The 18,555-nt window shown below is 40.2% G+C and overlaps 1 long non-coding RNA gene across 2 annotated transcripts in view; it reads right to left on the bottom strand.

The window, feature by feature from the left end:
* LOC138753670 (uncharacterized) overlaps nt 1–17,880 on the bottom strand; it is a 33,601-nt gene extending 15,721 nt beyond the window's left edge. For both annotated transcript variants that reach the window (XR_011351356.1, XR_011351357.1), the window contains exon 1: nt 17,798–17,880. This is a non-coding gene — a long non-coding RNA (uncharacterized lncRNA). The remainder of the gene's footprint in view (nt 1–17,797) is intronic.
* Nucleotides 17,881–18,555: the final 675 nt, after the last annotated feature.

The following is an 18,555-nucleotide window of genomic DNA, read 5'->3' as shown; positions in this document are numbered from 1 at the left end:
TTTCTCTCTCTAGAACTGTAGAACTTTCTCTCTCTAGAACTGTAGAACTCTCTCTCTCTAGAACTGTAGAGCTCTCTCTCTCTAGAACTGTAGAACTCTCTCCCTCTAGAACTGTAGAACTCTCTCTCTAGAACTGTAGAACTCTCTCTCTCTCTAGAACTGTATAACTCTCTCTCTCTCTAGAACTTTAGAACTATCTTTCTAGAACTGTAGAACTCTCTCTCTAGAACTGTAGAACTCTCTCTCTCTAGAACTGTAGAACTCTCTCTCTAGAACTGTAGAACTCTCTCTCTCTAGAACTGTAGAACTCTCTCTCTAGAACTGTAGAACTCTCTCTCTCTAGAACTGTAGAACTCTCTCTCTCTAGAACTGTAGAACTCTCTCTCTCTAGAACTGTAGAACTCTCTCTCTTTCTCTCTCTCAGAGAAAACCACGACCCTTTTAGAACAGCAAACTGCACTCAGATTGCGACACCATACCCATTCTTCGGAGTTGGTGTGGTGAATCTCTGCTAAGCTGCCTGTCTCCCGTCTGGCAAGCCTTGCTGTACTAACATTGGCTGTGAATTATCTCTACGCTTAAAGACAATCCCCTTGGGTATACCTATTAATGTTATAGGTAAATCTTTCCATCTACTTAAGTCATTTTTAATTTTATGAAATAAAGATAAATAATTCAAATCATATAAATGGTCTAAATTCTTATCCAATCTAATGCATAAATATTTAATTTGATCAGTCCATTGAAATCGGGCTATCTTCTTACAGTCAGTATAATCCACAACAGTCAATGAAAAAATCTCACTTTTCTCGCAATTAATTTTATAACCTGATTTTGCACCATTATGTTTCAATCTTTCATATAATGATTTTAAATAATTTTGGGATTTTGCTAAATAAATCAAAACATCATCAGCAAATAACTCAATCTTATACCCCTCAGATTTCATTTTAATATTTTAATATTGTTACCTTGTCTTATCAATTGACCCACAGGTTCAATACTTAATGCAACCAGTGCCAGAAACAAAGGGCAACCTTATCTAGTAGATCTTTCTAATAAAAAAGATGATGATATTTGGCCATTCGTCAACACTCTGGCAGAAGAGTTTCTATATAAAGATTCAATCCAACTAATAAACAATGGTCCAAATCTAATTTTTTTCAGTATTTTAAATTTTTAAAAATCCACTCTACCCTATTGAATGCCTTTTCAGCACCTAATGATAAGACCATTGGTAAGTTGAATTCCTCCCAAGATATATGAATCCAACTAATTAATTTTGCAATATAATGATTTTAATAAATTAAACCTGGTAAGTAATTCGATAATATAATTTGCTGAAACCTTAGTTACAATTTTATAATCAACATTTAATAAAGAAACAGGTGTATATGATCCACTATTTAAATGATCCCTATCTTCCTTAAGAATAGCAGTTATAATTGCCTGAGAAAAATAATCCAGTAAAGAATTACTTTTTTCAATGCATCCATTAATAGATCCATGAATAAGTCTTGAATTATTTTACAAAATTCAGATGTAAATCCATCTTCACCAGGGAATTTCCTGTTAGGCATTGATTTAAGTGCTTCTATAACTTCTCTATAGGTAACGGGAGCATCTAAGCCATTATGTTCTTGAATACTCAAAAAAGGTAACGAAAGGTCAACTAAAAAATTATCAATTTTCACCTCATCTTTTTCAGATTCAGATGTATATAATTTCATATAAAATTCCTTAAAAGCATAATTTATATCTCAGGGTTCATATGTAATTTTTGAATCTTTCCTAATGGCATTAATTGCTCTAGAAGTTTGATCTGTCTTTAATTGCCATGCCAATACTTTATGGGCTCTCTCCCCTAATTCATAATATTTGCCTAGTTCTTTGTAATAATTTCTCCATTTTATAATCCTGTAATTTTTTATTTAACAATTGTATCTTTTTCAGCCTCCAATGAATTCTACTCTACATCTTTTTCTAAATGTTCTATCGCCTTTTCCAATTTATCCACCTTGCTGCAATACTGTTTCTTAACTTTAGTTGGAAAGCTAATAATTTGTCCTCTTAAGTATGTTTTTAAAGCGTTCCACAAAGCAAATGTACTATTAGCTGAATCTGTATTTATTTGTAAATATTATTGTATTTGATCTCTTATAAAATGACAAAACTACATTTCTTCATAATAAAGAATTAAATCTCCATCTATATGTACTATCTATTTTTTTTAATGAGGCTGTACATGTTAATAATAAAAGAGAATGATCTGACAATATTCCACTTTTGTATTCTACAAGTCCTTGCAAATGAGCTGACAATAAATAAAAATCTATTCTAGAATAGCAGTCATATTGGGATGAATAAAATAAAAAAAAGAAATTTTTCCTTCGGGTTCAACCTTTTCCAATATCAACTAAATTCATTTCCTTCATTAATGCTAAAATTTGCTTTGCCATTTTGGACCTAGTCACTACTTTTGGAGATTTATCTAATAATGGATCCAGACAACAATTAAAATCCCCTTCCACTTCCCTTCTTCGAGGCTGCATGATCTATTGAGTTTCTCCAGGTAGTTTCCTTTTCACTCTAGATTCCAGCATTTGCAGTCTATTATGTCTGAATCTGCCACTCTTGGCTTCAGAGCTCTGAGGAAGGGATTAACCATTTATTAGGAATTAACTGAAGAGAAATTATTTCACTCAGTTGATTTTGATATTTGGGATTTCCTAATGCAGAGCATGTTGAGACTCAGTATAAAAAAAATGCCAGACTGAGACTATAGAATCTAGACTAGAAAGATATGCAAAGAAAGCTATGAGATGGACCATCTGAGTAGATTTGAGGGGCCATGTGTTGTTGAATTGTCAATGTTCTGTAAAGTGTTTGAACTTCATTCACAATTTTATTCTATTGTCCACAAATGCAAATACAATTATTTGTTTGCTTTGCTGAGGTTTGGACTGAATAATAACCATGTAAAGATTTTATTTTTGGACTCAGTCACTTCATATGGAATATGGATTTTTTCTTTTAATTTTTATGTATTGATTCATTTCCTTGCAGATTAGATGTCTGTATTGTTAACTCCCACAAACCAGAGGGTGAACATGTAAACGTTAACAATGTGATTTGGAATTTGGTTCTGGTTAAGATTTTGACAGAAGGAAATGGTCAGATGAAAGGATATTTCATCCATTTTCCTTTCAAATGTAGTCTTCACTTTGTTTATAATGTAAATTACACTTCATTGCTGCCAACAGCTGTAGGCTGTCTTAAAATGTAATCACATTTCCTTGACTTCTATTTTCCTTTACAAGGTATGAAAAAATGTTCAGATTTCCCAATTCAACTAATTTGTCTGCTTCTATTGCCAGCAAGCATTAAATCTTTCCAAAGGTGGTTCTGCCCATCTTCAAAATAGTTTTGTCCCAAGTTGCCATTATGAATAATAATTGCTGAACATCAATTCAGATTATTCTTACCATAATGGGTGCATTTTGCCTTCTTCCCTTTACTCATTATGAATTGAACACAGCTGGCAGTTCACAAAACTTAAAAGCCTATGTGCAGTCCATTATCCATTCATTTCTAAGAATATCTATTTGAATCACAACTGTAACTGCATTAGGATTTGGATTAACACTTCCAAACCATTGTCTCAATGCATCAACAGTATCTTGCCTCCTGAAGGAACTTCATTTCATTGGTTTAATCTATCAATACATTTCACTTAACCATCACTGCCCTGTATAATTGTTTAAAAATGTTCCAGTTTATTGGCAACATTTCAAATTGAAATGTGCAACACATTTTTAAAAATTAGTGTATTATTGCAATGAGTTTTTATTTTGTGTAAGCACCAATATTGTTTAATTAAATGCATCCCACTTGATTGTGAAGAAGATATCAAGCAGAAAAAATATTCCTTCTGCCATGTTTCTCAGCTCAAACCATGAAATGGACCTTTAATTCATCAGCATGTTTTCCCCATTTATTTGACCATCCCTAATTGCCCTTGAGAAGGTAGAGGTGAGCTGTTGCCTTGAACCATTTAATGTTGTGAAGGTACATGTTGCATGTGGAGCTCCAGAATTTAGATTTAGCAATGGTGAAGGAATAGCGAGGTATTTTCAAATTAAATCACGGGCAACAAAGGAACCTGGATGCATGCCACAACTTGGCACCTTTTCCATCATCTTAAAAGTTTCTTCTCCACGACACTAGAATACACAGCTGCATCTTGCAGTTACACAATAAGGCTATTATGTCATCACCTCATCCCGGTATGCCAGGCCAAATTTGTGATGTGTTGATGACATTCTTGCGTATGTGCAGGAACGTGAAGGAAACAAAAGATATTCTTCGAAATAACAACACTGATTTAAAAAGAAGGTATAAACATTGTTGCATTTTGGAAAGGCAAATCTAAATAGGTCACATACATTGAATGGTAGACATTTGAGGAGTGCAGAGCAACAAAGGGACTTAGGAGTTATGGTAAATAGTACCCTCAAAGTTGATACTCAGGTAGATAGAGTGGTGAAGAAGGCATTTGGAATGTTGGCCTTCATAAATCGGAGTATTGAATTCAAGAGTTGGGATGCTATGATGAAATTGTACAAAGCATTGGTGAGGCCAAATTTGGAATACTGTGTGCAATTTTGGTCACCAAATTATAGGAAGGATATAAACAAAATAGAGAGAGGGCAGAGAAGGTTCACGAGAATGTTGACAGGATGTCAGGGTTTGAGTTACAGAGAAAGGTTGAGCAACCTAGGACTTTTTTCTCTGGAGCGTAGAAGATTGAGGGGAGATTTGATGGAGGTGTTTAAGATTTTAAAAGAGACAGAGAGTCAACGTGGATAGGCTTTTTCAATTAAGAGTGGGGAATATTCAAACCAGAGACCATGGTTTGAGATTGAAGGGGGAAAATTATAAGGGGAACATGAGGGGAAATTTCTTCATGCAAAGGGTGGTTGGGATATGGAATAAGCTTCTGGCGGAGGTGGTTGAAGCAGGGACGTTGTTTACATTTAAGGAAAGACTGGATAATTACATGGAGGGGAGAGGATTGGAGGGGTATGGACCAAGTGCTGGTCAGTGGGACTAGGAGGGTGGGGATTTATTCTGGCATGGACTAGTAGGGACACACTGGCCTGTTCTGTGCTGTATATGTCCCGCATGGTGTGCTGCCTCCCTGGTGCAAGGGTGCGGGATATCTCAAATCAGGTCCAGGGTATTCTAAAAGGGGAAGGCGAACAGCCTGATGTCTTGGTACATGTGGGTACCAATGACATAGATAAAAAGAAGGAGGAAGTACTGAAAAAGGATTACAGAGTGCTAGGACAGAAACTAAGAAATAGGACAGCCAGGGTGGTGATCTCTGGTTTGCTACCTGTGCCAAGTGCAACTGAGGACAAAAATGGAAGGTTAATAAAAATGGAAGGTTAAGAAAAATGAATGTGTGGCTGAGGGGCTGGTGTAAAGGACAGGGTTTTGGCTTCTTGGATCATTGGGATCTCTTTTGGGGAAGGCATGACCTCTACAAGAAGGATGGGTTACACTAAACCCAAAAGGGGTCAATATATTGGCAGCTAGGTTTGGTACAGCCATCGGGTGCAGTTTAAACTAATTGGCACGGGCGTGGGAACCCGTATGATAGGGCAAAGAACAGAAAAGATAAAACAGGAAAAGTTAGGTGAGGCAGCGAAAGTAAAAAATCAGAAAGAGCAAGGAGGGTGAAAAAAGCAAATCTGAAGGCTTTATATCTTAATGCAAGAAGCATTCGGAACAAGGTAGATGAATTAGCTGTGGAAATTGAGATAAACAAATATGATTTGATTGGGATTACAGAAACATGGCTGCAGGGTGGGCAAGCCTGGGAACTTAACATCCCGGGGTATACGATACTTAGGAGGGATCAGCAAGAAAGAAAAGGGGGTGGGGTAGTATTGATGGTGAAAGAAGGGACTGACACGATTGACAGAAAGGATATTAACTCGGAAGATGCGGAATCTATATGGGTAGAACTGAGGAATGGCAAGGGGCAGAAAACATTAGTGGGGGTGGTATATAGGCCCCCAAATGGTAGTGTAGAGGTGAGGGAAGGCATTAAAAGAGAAATTAGAAAAGCGTGCAATAAGGGAACAGCTGTCATCATGGGAGACTTTAATTTGCATATAGATTGGACTAGTCAAATTGGTAAAAATACTGAGGAAGAGGAATTCCTTGAATGTTTACGGAACGGTTATCTAGACCAATATGTTGAGGAACCAACTCGGGAGCAGGCCATTTTAGATTGGGTATTATGCAATGATAAGGGGCTAATCAACAATCTTGTTCTATGAGGCCCTTTGGGTAGGAGCGATCACAATATGATCGAATTCTCACTCGACATGGAGAGTGATGAAATTAAAACCGAGACTAAGGTCCTGAATTTAAATAAAGGGAATTATAATGGTATGAGACGGGAGTTGAGTAAGATTGATTGGGTGGTGTTTATGGGGGAGTTGACTGTGGATAGACAATGGAAAGCATTCACAGATCTAATGGAGAAATTACAAAATCGTTTATACTGATTTGGCATAAAAATAAACCAAAAAAGGTGACTCAACCGTGGATAACAAGGGAAATTAGAGACAGCATTAGGTCCAAAGAGAGAGCATATCAATTGGCCAAAAAAAATACCACAACCGAAGACTGGGAGCAGTTCAAGATGCACCAAAGGAGGACAAAGGGATTAATCAAGAGAGCAAAAATAAATTATGAAAGTAAGCTTGCGGCAAATATAAAAACCGACTGCAAAAGCTTTTATAAATATGTCAAGAGGAAAAGATTGGTGAAATCCAGAGTAGATCCTTTGCAGTCGGAATCAGGGGAATATATAATGGGGAATAAGGAAATGGCAGACCAATTAAATTCTTACTTTAGTTCTGTTTTTACAAGAGAGGATACAAATAACCTACCAAGGATGTTGGGAAACATAGAGACTAATGCAAGGGAGGAACTGAAAGAAATTAGTATCCCTAAGGACATGGTCTTGGGAAATTGATGGGATCGAAGGCAGATAAATCCCAAGGGCCTGATAATCTACATCCTAGGGTACTTAAGGAAGTGGCCATTCAGATAGCAGATGCTTTAAGAATTATTTTCCAGAACTCGATAGACTCAGGATCAGTACCCATGGATTGGAGGGTAGCTAATGTTACCCCACTATTTAAAAAGGGGGGTAGAGAAAAAGCGGGGAATTATAGGCTTACATCAGTAGTGGGCAAAATGATGGAATCCATTATTAAGGATGGAATAGCGGAGCATATGACTAGCAGAGAAGGGATTGGATGGAGTCAACATGGATTTACAAAAGGTAAGTCGTGCTTGACAAGTCTATTGGAATTCTTTGAGATGGTGACAGGTAAAATAGATGAGGGAGAGCCAGTGGATGTGGTGTACCTGGACTTCCAAAAGGCCTTCGATAAGGACCCGCATAAACGACTGGCTTCCAAAATCAAGGCTCATGGGATTGGGGGAAAAGTATTGATGTGAATTGAGAACTGGCTGGCAGGTAGAAGACAGAGAGTTGGGATAAATGGCTCGTTTTATGAGTGGCAGGCGATGACCAGTGGGGTGCCACAGCTGTTCACAATTTACATTAATAATCTGGATGAGGGGATTGGATGTAATATCTCCAAATTTGCAGATGACACTAAGTTAGGAGGGGTTGTGTGCACGGAAGAGGGGGTCAGGAAGCTCCAGTGTGATTTGGATAAATTGAGGAACTGGGCAGATGCATGGCAAATGCACTACAATGTGGATAAATGTGAGGTTATCCACTTTGGAATACAAACCGGAGGGCAGATTACTATTTGAATGGCAATAGATTAAGAGATGGGGAAGTGCAGAGAGACCTAGGGGTACTTGTACATCAGTCTCTGAAGGCGAGCATGCAGGTACAGCAGGCGGTTAAAAAGGCAAATGGTATGTTGGCCTTCATATCAAGAGGGTTTGAGAATAGGAACAAGGATACCTTACTGCAGCTGTACAGGGCCTTGATGAGACCCCACCTGGAGTATTGTGTGCAGTTTTGGTCACCTTATCTAAGGAAGGATGTTTTTGCAATGGAGGGAGTGCAGAGGCGATTCACCAGGCTGATACCTGGAATGGCAGGAATGACTTATGAGGAAAGATTGCGCAAATTGGGATTGTACTCCCTGGAGTTTAGAAGATTGAGAGGGGATCTCATAGAGACATATAAAATTCTGGCTGGACTGGACAGCATGGATGCAGATGGGATGTTTCCAATGATGGGAAAATCCAGAACCCGGGGCCATGGTTTGAGGATAATAGGCAAACCATTTAGGACCGAGATGAGGAGGAATTTCTATACCCAGAGTGTGGTGAATCTGTGGAATTCATTGCCACAGAGGGTAGTAGAGGCAGGTTCATTAAATCTATTTAAGAGGGAATTAGATATATTTCTTCAGTATAAGAGTATTAAAGGTTACGGAGAGAAGGCGGGGACGGGGTACTGAACTTTAAGATCAGCCATGATCTCGTTGAATGGCGGAGCAGGCTCGAAGGGTCGAATGACCTACTCCTGCTCCTATCTTCTATGTTTCTATGTTTCTATATGGTTATATGGTTATATGGTTATTGTATTCAATTTACTAAATTCGCAATCCTGATCAATGTATTTTAACAAAATATTCATGCTTAATTAAAACATAATTAAGCATTATATACAGCCTAATATGAGCCCTTCAGCCCATGATGTGCTGACTTATATAAACCTACTCCAATATCAGAACATCGTAGCAGTGAGGTGGCCCGCCACCATAGAGATCAAGCTAGCAGCACGCGAGGTAGTTAAAAGCAGCATAACACACTGTAACACATCCCTTAATACAGCACACCAACACGGTTGAAAGCTGGAGCAATACAAGACCAGCAGCCCTAGAATGGCGCTGGCCAAGCTGCCCACCTAACAGATCAATAACAGCCTGGGGAAGAAGGGCATTTTCATGCAAGAATGTTCCCCCACACTATTATTATTCATGTGGCTGATTTCAGCCAATCAAACAAATGGTGGGAACTCCAACTGTATGAAAAGATCCTTTTCAGCCTCAATAAATCTCAGAGCTTAGCCTTCCACACTGCGAGTGTGTGTTTCTTTGTAGCAGTCATCTACAGCAGGAAAAAAACACACACAAATAAGAGCGAAGGAAAATACGCGCACAATTTAATAAAATTTATGCACACAATTTATGAAAGACCATGGGAAAATCATAGCAGGAGTAAAACAGACAAGAAAAAAAGAGCATGGGGAAATATGCGCACAATTTTGTTGAACAACAGAATTAAAATATACTTCAAAAGTTCTGTTTTATCTTGCAGCAAGAATGCACCCAATTAATTCATTCATTTTGGGTGTGGGTTGGGGGAGGTGTGGGTGACTGTGTGGTGTGCATGTGTGTGGGTGTGTAGGTGTGAGGAGAAACTTCTTGTGTGTTTCTCAGTGGGAATCTAGGAAAAATAGTGCCTATGGAAAGCACTGAAATTGAGCTCCCGGCTATCAAAACTTACTTATGGGTGTGGGAAAATCAGTAATGGGGATAACTCATGCACACAGTTTATAGTGAGCATGGGAAAGTGGTAGCTACAATAAGATACATATGGGCACAACTTATAATGAGCATGGGGAGGTCACACCGGGGATGAAATACCCCCCAAAATTTCCAGGGACGGCAAGTTCCCAGGAATTTGGACTACGTCGTGAAAGGCCCTGGAGATCCTGAATTCCCAGGAATTTCACTGCTTGACTGCAGTGTGAAAACGACCATGGAGGGCTTTCCCTGCTTCACCACATTCCAGGAGGGCAGGTCCGCCATCGCTCGATGTGTCACTCAAGACATCACTGCTAGAAGATAGGCGCCCCTTTTCTCTGCACTACCAGGTAGGTAATGTGAAAGGGCATACAGAACTGTTTTTTATTTGTCCAGTGTGAACAACCCTACCAGTATTTCAAAATGATTTGTTCACCCCTCCCCCCCCCCTATTAGTGGCTTGCCAATGTGAAAGGACCTTGTGCCAGCTCCCTTGTCCTTCTTGGTGGTACAGGACACAGATTATGCGGTGATGTCATAATAGGCTTATTTTGTAACTGCAAGATGCAGCTATATGTTCTAGGGGCATAGAGAGTGAACTTCTAGAATGGTGGATGAGGTGCCACGTTGTGACATTCATCCAGGCAAGTAAAAAATATAACTCCATAAAACAATTACAGTATGGAAACAGGACATCTCGCCCCCCACCCCCTCTAGTCCGCACCAATTTAAGTGATCTCCTCTCATCCCACCTACCTGCTCCCTGTCCATAACCCTCCAATCCCCTCCCATCGTGCACTCATTCAACCTTCTCTTAAATGACAATATTGACTTGGCTGCAACCACCTCTTCCGGAAGGTCATTCCACTCAGCCACCACTCTCTGAGTGAAGAAGCCCCCTCTTATATTACTTCTAAACTTCTGCCCACTAACCCTTAACTTATAACCCCTCATTCCAATCTCACCTTATAGATAGTAGAAAGTGTGACAGTGCTTTTTGCACTCTTTTCTTCACTGAATTTGTGTGGCCAGCCCAGTTAAGGTCTAGCCCCCATGGGATATTGATAATAGGGAACTTTGTAATTAAATATATAAGAGTAGGTGGTTAGATAATCTCTCTATTGTTTTTAATTTAGAGACACAGAAGGGTAATAAGCCTTTTTGGCCCAAGAGCCCACTCCTCCCAAAGACATCCACATTAGAGTTGATTAGTTGGAGCGCTTCTCTGTTACAAATGCCACATGATTGAATCAGCCTATGCCTGAATCCTTCAATAAGCATGCTGAGGATGCCTATTTGCTGAGGATATGTGAATGAAATTGTATAATGTGAAAACATCAACGGAACAAGTTCTTTCTTTAGGAAGGAAGGAAGGTCATTATCCAGCATCTGAATATAATTATGTCTAGGATATTAAAGTCACAGTTTGATGAGAGGTGCAGCTAATTCTGGATGCAAGTCTGCAGAACCTCAAATGGGATATCGTCTAGTCCCAGCACCTTTCATGCATCCGTCTCAACCAGTTCTTGCTATGAGGTAGAAAGAATCGAATTTGCTGGAGACTGGCTTCTAGGATGAAGGAAGGAAGCCAAGATGAATCATTCATCTGGCAATTTCTGGCTGAATGTGGTTGAGTAGGGGATCAAGTCGGCCAAATTCTTTTTCTTGCAGCACATCCACATTGAGCCAAATGACAGTCTTGCATGCTGTAAATTTTTGATTCTTTGATTTCCAAAAATGGATTCTGCTTCTATTACACTTCTTCACAGGTAGTTCTAAGTCAAAAAGCACATATTTCAGACCTTTCAACAGACATCGAAGGTTTTGCTTCATGAACACTTTTGGGTGTATTTTATGGATTTTGAGCTGCTGATCACAAAAACCACCTTAACATTTTCTTAACATGTACTGTTGTTTAGATATAACCATCCTTTGTGATTTCCTGTCATATTTTAAGTGTACCAGTACATTGCCCACAAAGCAAACTGTTTTGGTCAGTCCATGCATGCCGGGGCAGGCACTCAGTCCTATGCAAATGCTGTCTTAGGCCTGGGCAATATTGGAAGGCATTTAAAAATATTCTTGAGAATTTTCTTGCCAACTACAGAGCATCAATCTACATCCAGCTGAGTGACAACATGCTTTAAGCATACAAAGCCATGAAGTGCAAAATTCATTGTCTGCATTCACACTTGGACTTCTTCCCTTCTGATCTTGGTGGAGTCAGTAACGAACACGGTGAAAGGTTTCACCAAGACTATTGCAACCATTTTCCTTTATAATCGCATGAGTGCCTGGAGTGGGTTGTTTTGACTCTTCAATGGATGTCCATTTCCAAAGCATTGAGTGTTCCACTGTTTACTTACACTTTAAAAACAATTACTACATGGATGATAAAAAGTTAATACATTCAAAGATGCATGGTCAAATAAATTTTCTGTTCTAACTCCATATTCTGGCTTCTAACAGCACAAAGCTATTTTTAATCTGAACGACTATCTTTAAGATGGTCAAAAACATAGCTTTTTTTTTACCTTGATAAGGAAGTTGTAACTATAGAAACACTCAAAGGAATGAAAAACAAACTGTGGGAAGCCCCAGTAATGCAAGTGATTTTAAGTCATTTTAACCCTTACAATACCGACCCCTAATATTATATCTAAAAAAAATAATAATTACCATTACAAAAAAAATCAAAACTCAGGTAAATATTCAAAAGAAGATGAAAGTCACTCATTAAAGCTTTCTGTAAAAGTCAGATCTTAGAAATTGTTCTGTTTATAAAGTCAATTTCAATTTCCAAGGTATTCATTTTCTTGAAGTCACAACATCGATTTCTTAAGTTCGTCAACACCCTCTCTGGCTTCCATTCTCTTTTTCCTGTAATTCCAAATTTAATTTTGCAACCTTAAATTCAGTCTCATTTCTGGATAATTTATTTTGAAGTTTTCTATCAGATTTTGTTTTCTCAGTATTTATCAGCTGGGTCTTCAAGAATGTACTATTTATTTTTCGTTGCAACTACAAGGTCCATTCTTCATTGTTCTCCATAGTCAGTTGTCTTGTGTCATTCAACAAGATGACTTATTCTCTTTCAAGAAATGAATCTCTTCCTCCAGTGTTTTGCATCTGGGTAATGCTGAATCCCTTTCTTCCATAACTGTATTCATTTCTTTAGCAATTATTCTTTTCTTCCTCTTGGTCTTACAAATTCTATTTACAATTAATTCTTCATTCTTGTCAATGACTCTCTGAGCTTCTCTCTGGGCTCCTTTCAAAACTGAAGAATCATCAGACTCCGACTTGTTTCCAAACATTTGTTTTATTCCTGCCCTTCACAGGAATAATCACCGGCAGTATTTTCAGCATCTTCTAATACTCCACGTTCATCCATTTTTGATGAAAACAACTTTATTGATTTAGATGCTGTTGATTTATTTTCATCAGTAAGGTTTTGTAAGAACAGTTTGTATTCTTCTGAAGGTTCATTGAGTTTCACAACAGATATTATATTGACATTTGCTGTTGACTGCTTCTAAGCAATATCATTTGTTCTGTCTAATGGTCCTTTGATTGTCCATCCAAGAATAGTTTTAATAGCGTAAGGTCCATCTCCCTCACTAGAGATTACTTCTATAGGTTCCAGACCTTTGGTAAACCAATGAGCATTTCTATTTCAGAGTTATGTGCTTCTGGTGTATAAACCTTGCTCACATATTTCCAATGATCCACATCACTTTCATGTGGCATGCTACCTTTATGCACAGACATGTTCTACTATGTATATATGCCTGGAAGATCACAAAAAAAGATAATCTGTGCTTTCCAGCAATCTTTAATCCTGAAACTATGCTAGTTTCAACAAACTTTCTTTGTCCCAAAGTTTTCAATAGAATCTTTGTCTTGTTTTTACCTTCAAGGTTAAGCTTTTTCATAAGTCCCAAAGTGCAAAATGATGCAGTGCTTTCTGGGTTGAGGAATGCTCAAGTATGTACTGCTGCGTTCCCAACCTTGGCCTTATCTGTACAGGTACTATCAAGAGTTTGAATTTATTTGCACCAGCCCCAGTATCAACACTCTGTTTTCATCTGTTTCTTTTATTGATGCTTGTACCTTTTCTCTTTCCTTTTCATTGTTGATGTGTAGCATTTTGAGATGCCTTCGATTACCTATATCGTAGCTGAGTCACTTCTTGCCGTCTTTGCTGGTGCGTCCTTTACACAGACACTCCAATCACACTCCATTTTCCTACTGTACATGGAACATAACAGAGCGGGCTTGCCTCAAACCTCCACTCCCCACCCCCAAAATTATAAGAAGACCAAATGACTTGATCCAGTGTGCGAAAGTTGATGACACATTTTTTCATTGTGTGATGACATTGTTTAATGGTTTTATTGTATGGTATATGTGGAACATTTATTGGGTTTGAATGTGGGTGGGAAGGGGGTAGGGAAGGTAGGGGGGGAGGGGAAAGGGGAGAAAATGCCACTGTGTATATTTAAGAGGGAAATGTTTGTGTGTATTTTGGTTGTTGTGGTTCACAATGTGAAAAATAAAAAAATAATTAAAAAACAAAAACGATTCTCCCACCATACATCTTCTTTTCCATCTGTCCACGTTCTCCCACATCATGCTATGGACCACATAACAAGGACTTTTGTTCTCATGAGGTGAACTTTCATCTTCCTTAATTTATTTTTTCACCATTATCAGAGAGGGTGCAAAAGTGGTTTTCTTCGACTTTGGTTGAGGATACGACTTGGTCTTTCCAACTTCTTTTCTCATTGTTTGATTCCTTATTCCATTCACTGGACCTGTAACATCCACATGCCCTTCAATGAATCCACCAAATCTTTAAAGCTAGCTGTCACATGGAAACTTCCTTGGTATTCAGCAACTTGTCTTCTCCATAATTCTCTCATCCAGTTGGGTAATTTTCAGCAATGCTTATCATATTCAGAGGAATGTCAAAGCTCTCCAAGATGGCCAACCTTTGTCATGATGTTGCAACATCCTCTTAGAAATAGAGCGTAAGCTTGTGAACCATTCATGTCCTGTGTTCTTATTGACAACCATGAAAGAGCCTTCTTTATATAAGCTCAAGAAATTCTATACTTGTTCCCAAAATGTTTCTCTAATAACCACTTAGCACTTTTGTATCCTTCCTTCGGAGTCAAATGTTGGCAACTCTTATCAACTTCTCGCAGTCGTTCATCGTGAATTGAAGCAAATACTCTAAACTGTGACTTTTCATTTCAATGCCACGCTCAAACCTTTTCATGAACCCTTGAAATTGAAGTGGAGCACCATCAAAAATTGGAATTTTAAACTTGGGCAGAGAAGAGAATGTCTGTAACTGAATTAACAATTCAGCCATTTCTTCTTGTTTTGTCATGCCTAGGTTTATGTTACTTTGTCCACCTGGATTTCTGATTGTTGTCGGGACTGCCTGTTAAGAGATAGTATTAAGTTCCCTTCCTGGTCCATTGTGGCCATCATTGGGGTTCAATCTTCTGGTTAATTTGGGATCTCGCACATCTCACATCTGTCCCATCTGTGGTGCTCGCTCATCCCTTCTTCTGCCTGCTTCAAGACTAAGTCCATATTGTAGGTGTGCCTTGGTTCAGCACCAAGTCTTAATCTGCCCAGTCCTTGACCAAGCGCTTCTTGTTCTTTTATCACTGGCTCAGTTTTGTACCTAGACCTGTCTAATACAAGACCAAGCCAATGTTGTAGTTCTAATGCTGGCTCAGCTTTGGTAACAAATAGTTTCTTTTCCTGAAATCCTTCATCAAAATTTGATGTTTTCTATAATTTACTTTGAGCACCAGATACCACTGAGCTTTCTAGTGCCTGTGACCTGGCCTCATTATTAGCAATTTGTCTGTCCAGTTCCAGTTGCTCCTTTTGCTTTTTTACCTCCTTTTCCTTCATCCTTAGATGTTCCTCCTTTGTTTTCTTTTTCTCTTCGTCACTGCAGTTCCTCTTGCTCTTCTTATCATCGCCACACCCATGTCAGTTTTATCTGCTCCTCCTTATCTTCTAGGTTCAAATCAATCTGAAGTCATGTCTGCTCTATTTTAAGAATCTTTCTTCACAAAGATTCAATACTTTAAACTCTGGAACCTGCTCTAAAACTGTGGTGATACAACCATCACACTGTCAGCACTCCTACCAGTCTACTGCAGGGGGCATCCTAGGAGGCTGGCCCCACCTGTCGGCTATCAATCACTGTTCCATATAAAGTCTTGAGCTGGCCTCTTCGGGGTCAGTCAGACACATGGAGCCATCAAAGATTCTAAGATTGGTGTACAAGTTTAAACTAATTAAAGCCTTTTGTGCAGTCTGTGGACTTTGTGTCAGAATTATTCATACAGACATGCTCACAATTTAATTAGCTTAAAATTAAAATGACCATGGAGAAGTTCCTCACCATCGAGAGGCTGGACATCGACCCTCAACACCCGGACCCTCTGGCACATTTCAAGATCTGGAAGCATGAGTTTGAGGCCATCATCCACACACAGGCTGAGGTCATCAACACTAACCAGAAGAGACTCATGGTACTTCACACCAAGCTGGGCCCATGCACTTTCCAGGCTATCCGAGACTGCACGTATTTCGAACGAGCGATGGTCATCCTGTAAGGCATGTACCGGTCCCCGACAAACCCAGTACCTGCTCAGCATTAGGGTACAGCAGACACTTACCTTCAGGCACTGTGAGAACTAGCACGCCCGTGCACAATCGAAGCTGGGGTGACTGCTGGGGAGATGGAACAACTCGTTCGAGATACCTGCTTGCAAGGGTTGCAATAAAAGGCAACTCAACAGAGACTGTTGAAGGAGAACAATGCCTCCCTTACCAGGATCATGGAGGAGGTCCGCTCCCTAGAAGCTACAGCTCACCATGTAGGGGCCTTTGATGCTTGCCTTCCCAACTTCTGGCCTGACCGATATCGAGGACATTTCACTGATGGGCCTCACGTGGAAGAGACGATTGCTGCCGCTGATGCAGTCCGCCACTCTAAGAACTGCGGGTCCGGGTGTGGGTCAGACAGGTACTCCTGAAAGAACTACCCTGCGAGGAACTCGCATTGCTCCAAATGCAGCAAGAAAGGCCACTTTGCTAAAGTGTGCCTCTCCAAACCCATTGGGAGTGTTGTGGCCCTTCCGACTCTGTGGGTGCCCTCACATGCAGATGCCGGGCAGCACCACTTCTGCTCGCACCGATGATGTCACTTCTGATGTCACCTCCAGTTGAGTCGCCCGAACACACCAAGGCCACGTGCATCTCCTGGGTACCACCATTATGGTCAACTGACTCCTGACCACCCCAACTCGCCTACTGAATGGGAAAAAGCGTGAACTCACTGCACCTCATGCTTCTAAATGCACCCACTTGCTGCTACTCACCACAACCATTGGGAGCAGTGACTCAGACTCCAAGGCAGTCCTAGCATCCATCATGTTAATGGAGGACCTTCTCCATGGACTCAGACGCTTGATAATGGACATTGCTGTCAACCAGAAGGTAATAAAAATGTCTTTTTGATAGCAGTAATACTGAGAGCTTTGTGCACCCAAATGTGGTCCATATGCTGAAACTCAAAGTATACCCACCAAACTTCGCCATCGCCTTCGTGGCCCAGGACCACTCCATCACGACACGAGCATGCTGCTCAGTGAACTTGACAATGGGGGAAAACATTTCAAAGGTTCAGGCTCCTGGGTCATGCCCGAGCTTTGTGCCCCAGTGATCAATGTCACCTCCACAGCCTCACCCTTACCTTAGGTGGAACACTGACCATCCACAGCACAAGGCACAGCGACTGGCCCCAGTCCACCTGTGTCTACCTCTTTGTCTACCTGAAACCAGACTGTAAGCCCATAACTGCCAAGAACAGGTGCTAATGTGTGGCCGACAAGACCTTTATCAAGTCCAAGGTGAGACAGCATTGGTGGAAGGAGGTATAGAGCCCAGTACAAGCCCTTGGAGGTCCTTGTGATAAAAGGCCAGATCATCAACAATACCCAGACCATCAACCGGTACACCCAGCTGAATGCCTAGCCACTGCCCCGCATCACAGACATGGTCAATGAGATAGCCCCATACAAGGTCTTCTCTATGATTGACCTGAAGTTGGCCTAGCACCAGCTCCCCATCCATGCTTGGGATAAACCTTATACCACCTTTAAGGCAGATGGGTACTTCTACGTGTTTCACCAGGTTCTGTTTGGGTTCACAAATGGAGTCTTCATGTTTCAACAGGAGTTGGACCACCTGGTAGACTGACACAAACTAAGAGCAAACTACCCATACCTCGACAATGTCACAATCTGAGGCCATGACTAGCAGGCCAATGAGGTCAACCTGGAGAGATTTCTCCAGATGGCTGAGGCACTGAACCTCCCTTACAACTGGGAAAAGTGCATGTTCAGCACCTCCTGTCTCACCATCCTGGGGTGCATCATAGAACATGGTGTCATAGGTCCTACCTCCGAATGCATTTGGCTCCTAATGGTACTGCCCCTCCCCCACAGGCTCAAGGCCCTCTGCAGTTGCCCAGGGCTCTTCGCTTACTAATGTTATGGGCCCATAGGACCCCCAAACCTAGCAGCAATAGAAATTCACCATGACAAATGGTTACTTAATCAAAAGTTGCTTTTAATTATCTTTAAACATGAAAACAGGATCACACATTAACTTATTACTAATAACTTATTTCAGCTAAATTAACTCCCTTCTAATTCTAAGTGCACGTGTATGTAATGTGTGTGTAAGTTCAGAAAGTTCTTTAATTCACAGTCCAATCTCACTTCTCACTTCTCCAAGTTCACCAGTATCAGGCAATTCTTATACTATACTATCTATATACAATATAAAATGTAGCATAATCTGTCACAAAACCCCCAGTGGTCCCCCTCATCTCAGACAAGGTCTGCCCACT

This window comes from Narcine bancroftii, chromosome 1 (assembly GCF_036971445.1).
Source record: "Narcine bancroftii isolate sNarBan1 chromosome 1, sNarBan1.hap1, whole genome shotgun sequence".
Lineage (NCBI taxonomy): Eukaryota > Metazoa > Chordata > Chondrichthyes > Torpediniformes > Narcinidae > Narcine > Narcine bancroftii.
The sequence above is the reverse complement of the archived record's forward strand: the minus strand, read 5'-3'. Positions and strand labels throughout refer to the sequence as shown.